General features: G+C 47.5%; 1 pseudogene; it reads left to right on the top strand.

Moving 5' to 3' along the window:
• The first annotated feature begins 535 nt into the window (after positions 1–535).
• LOC100591369 overlaps positions 536–6,000 on the top strand; it is a 46,559-nt pseudogene continuing 41,094 nt past the window's right edge.

Genomic DNA, 6,000 nt, shown 5'->3' with positions numbered 1-6,000 from the left:
GTTTCACCTTCTTGGCCAGGCTGGTCTTGAACTCCTGACCTCGTGATCCACCCGCCTCGGCCTCCCAAAGTGCTGGGATTACAGGCGTGAGTGAGCCACCGCGCCCGGCCATCCACCTGTTTTTTAATCCATTTCTTTTGCCACACTATTTGTCTGCTCAGAGATGGGATCTCAAGGTGACTTTGATCTTTTAGTTGTGGGGTCTCGTAAAGCCATCTAGGCCACTTCCCTCAATTCCCTATGTGAGGAAGCAAAACCCCAGAGAAGCCAAAGTGCGCCTGTCCACCCCTACTCCACAGGCCAAGGGAGAGTGGGGACTCTACCCCCATCTCCCCTTCGTTGTAGGTGACACATGCTCTGCCCTCTGAGGCAGTCAGTGAAGGCAAATGGTCTGATTTCTTTATTTGGTTCACATTTTGATAGAATTTATTTATAATTTGATGGAGATCATAGTATTTTTATTTTATTTTGAGTGGGAAGAATTTAAAAACCCTTTTATGTGAATTATCATCTTGTTTCTTTCACCTTTGAAACAATGGTTTGTAGCAGAGATTTGGTGCTTTTGGTAGCAGAGAATTATGCTTTTGGAATGTGGTCCTCATTGTGCAGGAGAACATGGGGATCTTTTCTTAAAATTCCCAGTGTGCCTACACTTTCTGGTTCCTTGATCCAGTTGCTAAAGTTCTTAATATTTTAGCCTAATATTTTAATCATCAACTTTCCTTTAAAGTGTTCCTTTTGTCACATAGTTACTGATTTTCCTGGGTTTGACATGTTAAGTATTCTATGAGATGACATATGTGCTTTTTTTGAAAGCTGATTCTCATGAATTCAAGTAGCTGAGGTCCTTTATGTTTCTTTTATTCCCTAAAGTAGCTGGCACAAAACACACCAAAACCTAGAGTGGTAGTTTTATATAAATGCTCATGAGTTTGTATCAATAATATAATTGTTGATCCTCTCAAAATTCATGCAATACTGTATCTAGAGATTGAGTTGTCAATTAAAAAAAAATGAGGCCTCAGGCCGGGTGTGGTGGCTCATGCCTGTAATCCCAGCACTTTGGGAGGCCGAGGTGGGTGGATCGCCTGAGGTCAGAAGTTCGAGACCAGCCTGGCCAACATGGTGAAACCCTGTCTCTACTAAAAATACAAAAAAATTAGCTGGGGGTGGTAGCAGATGCCTGTAATCCCAGCTACTTGGGAGGCTGAGGCAGGAGAATTGCTTGAACCTGGGAGGTGGAGGTTGCAGTGAGCCCAGATTGTGCCATTGCACTCCAGCCTGGGAAACAAAGCGAGACTCTATCAAAAGAAAAAAAATGTGGCCTCTTTGTGATCATAAAAAAAAAAATTCTTTGAACTGAACAATAATAATGACATAAGCTATCAAAATATCTGGAATACAGCAAAAGCGGTGCTAAAAGTAATGTTCATAGCAATAAGTGCTTACATCAAAAAGTCTGAAAGAGCATAAGTAGACAACGTAAGATAACACCTCAAGGAACTAGAGAAACAAGAACAAGCCAAAGCCAAACCAAGTAGAAGAAAAGAAATAACAAAGATCAGAGCAGAACTAAATGAAACTGAAACAACAACAACAAAAAGAAGATAAATGAAATGAAAAGCTGGCTCTTAGAAAAGGTAAACAAAATTGATAGACCATTAACAGCATTAACCAAGAAGAGAGAAGATCCAAACAAGCTCAGTTAGACATGAAACAGAAGATATTGCAACTGATGCCACAGAAATACAAAAGATCATTGAGGGCTACTGTGAACACCTTTACATGCACAAATTAGAAAACCTACAGGAGATGAATAAATTCCTGGGAATGTACAACCCTCCTAGATTAAAAAAACAACAACAACTCTGAACAGACTAATAATAAGCAGCAAGATTGAAATAATAATTTAAAAAAATTGCCAACCAAACAAAAACAACTTCAGAACCAGGTGGATTCACAGCTGAATTCTATCAGATGTTCAAAGAAAAATTGGTGGGGGTGGGGCTAAGATGGCTGACTAGAAGCAGCATCCCATAGAAAAGAATCATAATGAGAGGTGACAGCGTGCTGGCAGTCCTCACAGCCCTCGCTCGCTCTGGGCGCCTCCTCTGCCTGGGCTCCCACTTTGGCGGCACTTGAGGAGCCCTTCAGCCCGCTGCTGCACTGTGGGAGCCCCTTTCTGGGCTGGCCAAGGCCAGAGCCGGCTCCCTCAGCTTGCGGGGAGGTGTGGAGGGAGAGGCACCAGCAAGAACCGGGGCTGCGCGTGGAGCTTGCGGGCCAGAGCGAGTTCCGGGTGGGCGTGGGCTCAGCAGGCCCCGCACTTGGAGTGGCCAGCCGGCCCGCTGGCCCTGGGCAGTGAGGGGGTTAGCACCTGGGCCAGCAGCTGCTGTGCTCAATTTCTCACCTTGCCTTAGCTGCCTTCCCGCGGGGCCAGAGCCTCCCCAACAAGTGCGGCCCCCTGCTCCACTGCGCCCAGTCCCATCTACCACCAAAGGGCTGAGGAGTACGGGCACACGGCGTGGGACTGGCAGGCAGCTCCACCTGCGGCCCCAGTGTGGGATACACTGGGTGAAGCCAGCTGGGCTCTTGAGTCTGGTGGGGACTTGGAGAACCTTTATGGCTAGCTGAGGGATTGTAAATACACCAGTGGGCACTCTGTATCTAGCTCAAGGTTTGTAAACACATCAATCAGCACCCTGTGTCTAGCTCAGGGTTTGTAAATGCACCAGTCAACACTCTGTATCTAGCTACTCTGGTGGGGACTTGGAGAACCATTGTGTGGACACTCTGTATCTAGCTAATCTAGTGGGGACGTGGAGAACCTTTGTGTCTAGCTCAGGGATTGTAAATGCACCAATAAGTGCCCTGTCAAAACAGACCACTCGGCTTTCTGTAAAATGGACCAATCAGCAGATGTGGGTGGGGCCAGATAAGAGAATAAAAGCAGGCTGCCTGAGCCAGCAGCGGCAACCCGCTCGGGTCCCCTTCCACACTGTGGAAGCTTTGTTCTTTTGCTCTTTGCCATAAATCTTGCTGCTGCTCACTCTTTGGGTCCACACTGCCTTTATGAGCTGTAACACTCAACGCAGAGGTCTGCAGCTTCACTCCTAAAGCCAGCGAGACCAAGAACCCACCAGGAGGAACGCACAACTCCAGATGTGCCACCTTAAGAGCTGTAACACTCACCGCAAAGGTCCGCAACTTCACTCCTGAGCCGGCAAGACCATGAACCCCACCAGAAGGAAGAAACTCCAAACACATCCGAACATCAGAAGGAACAAACTCTGGACACGCCACCTTTAAGAACTGTAACACTCACTGCGAGGGTCCACAGCTTCATTCTTAAAGTCAGTGAGACCAAGAACCCACCAATTCTGGAAACAATAATAGCATGTGAATCCTGCACCGTCACCTGAGGTATCCAGGTTCTGTCATCAGAACTGACTAGGTGGCTGGTAGGAACCATGGAGAAGAAGGAAGAACAGTGTGGTGCGGCAACCCACCTGACACCCACATGGGGCTGGGAAGCCCCTACCCCCCAGCCAAGGGAGGCAGTGAGTGAGCATGCTACCCAGCCCAGGAAACTGTGCTTTTTCCGTGGAACAGTGCAACCCATGGATCAGAAGATTCCACTTGTGAACCCACGCCACCAGAGCCTAAGGTCACAGCTGTTGGAAACAAGAGCTCAGAGTCACAAAGAAAACAAGCACTCAAACAAGGAATTTCTCAGCAAGGCAAATTTCCTTCTGCAGAAGGGGGCTGCTCATATCTCTGGTTGTTGCAAGAGCACACTGTACTAGAGAGGGAAGGAGTTATTATTGCTAACATAGTCCCTACTTCTGGGACCTGTCCCCATTGGCTGGGAGTATGACCACATAATCTAAGCTAACTCGACTGGCTATTTTAAATCGAGACTGGCAGGAAGGTTGTTTACAGAGCAGGTAACTAGGAGTGAGGAGGACTTCTTCCAAATAAAGAAGAGATGTGGGTTACAGATTGGGACTGGTGGGAAGAGTTGTTTGCAGAGCAGGTAGCTAGGAGCAGGAACATACAAGGAAGTTGATTTTGAGAACAAAGAACAAGGAAGTTACCCTTTGAAGAGAAACTTATTATGCCTGACACAACCCTGGAGCTGAGCAGATCCTCAACAGCCTCTCAGCTAGAATCTGCTTAAGCCTGCCAAGTTCCCAGGGGAAGGGTGACCAGTATCACAGCTGTGGCTGGCTGCTGTCTAAGCCCTTTGAGATACTTAGGGGAGGGACAACAGCCAGCAATGGGACTCACAACTGCCTGACAGGCTAAGCTCCCTGGGCTCAGGAAGGGCAGCAGCCATCTCTATATCTCCTGGCCACACTTTTCCCCTGCTAGATCCAAGGAGGCTGGACAGCTTGGTCTCAAGAGGTGTCCCCTACAACCCAACACTCTGGCTGTGGCAGACTGCAGCCAGAGTGTCTCTTCAGGCCTGACCCTGACCCATCCCTCCTCACTGGGCAGGGCCTCCCTGCAGGAACTCCAATAACTTCAGCCAGGGGCTCAGGGGCAGAATTCTGGTCTCCCTGGGCCTGAGACCCTAGTGGGAGGGGTGGCTGCAGTCTCTGTGGACCAGCAGACTTAGCCTTTCCTCCTGCTAGTTCTGAGGAATTCAGGCAGCCCAAATGAGTGGGTTTCCCCTCAGGAAACACCCCACTGCTCCACCAAAGGAAAGTCAAAGTGCTTCATTAAATGGGTTCAGCTCCCTGTGCCACCCAAATGGGTGAGACCCTTCAACAGGGGTTGTCAGACACCCTATACAGGAGCAATCCTACTGGCATCAGGTTGGTGCCTCTTGAGGTCAGAGATCCCAGAGGAAAGAGCAGGCACCTGTCTTTGCTGTTCTCCAACCTCCTTGAGTGACATCTCCAGGCACGGGAGTGGATCAGATGAATAGGGCCTGAAGTGATCCCCCCAGCAAACTGCAGCAGCACTACAGAAGAGGGGCCTGACTATTGAAAGAAAAACAAACAAACAAACAGAAAGCAACAACAACAGCATCAACAACAAAAAAGTACCCACAAAACCCTATCCGAGGCCGGGCGTGGTGGCTCACGCCTGTATCCCAATACTTCGGGAGGCTGAGGTGGGCAGATCGCTACAGGTCAGGAGACTAGCCTGACCAACATGGCGAAACCCTGTCTCTACTAAAACATACAAAAATTCGCCAGGCATGGTGCATGACTGTAGTGCCAGCTACTCGGGAGTCTGAGACATGAGAATCACTTGAACCTGGGAGGTGGAGGTTGCAGTGAGCCGAGATCATGCCACTGCACTCCAGCCTAGGTAACAGAGTGAGATTCTGTCTAAAACAAAACAAAACAAAACAAAAAAAACCATCGAAGAATCAGCAGCCTCAAAGATCAAAACTAGACAAACTCATGAAGATGAGAAAGAATCAACAAAAAAATGCTGAAAGGCCGGAGTGCCTCTTCTCCTCCAGCTGATCACAATGTCTCTTCATCAAGGGTGCAGAACTGGACAGAGGATGAGATGCATGAACTGACAGAAGCAGGCTTCAGAAGGTGGGTAATAACAAAGTCTGCTGAGCTAAAGGAACATGTTCGAACCCGATTTAAAGAAGCTAAGAACCTTGATAAAAGATTAGAGGAAATGCTAACTAGAATAAACAGTTTGGAGAAGAACATGAATGACTGATGGAGCTGAAAAACAGCATGAGAACTTCCTGAAGCATACAAAAGTATCAATAGCCAAATTGACCAATCAGAAGAAAGGATATCAGAGTTTGAAGGCCACCTTGCCAGAATAAGGCTTGCAGACAAGATTAAAGGAAAAATAATAAAAAGGAACAAACAAAGCCTCTGAGAAATATGGTGTTCTGTGTGGGAAATGCACAAGGGGAGAAGAAAAGACACACACACAATACCTTTAAGGGTAAACAAGCTTTATCCCAAGTAAATGGCAATGCAGATATAAGAAGCAAATTGATATCATAAGCAAATTGCA

The sequence above is a fragment of the Nomascus leucogenys genome, chromosome 10, assembly GCF_006542625.1.
Source record: "Nomascus leucogenys isolate Asia chromosome 10, Asia_NLE_v1, whole genome shotgun sequence".
Classification (NCBI taxonomy): domain Eukaryota; kingdom Metazoa; phylum Chordata; class Mammalia; order Primates; family Hylobatidae; genus Nomascus; species Nomascus leucogenys.
This window is presented reverse-complemented; position numbering and strand designations above follow the sequence as displayed.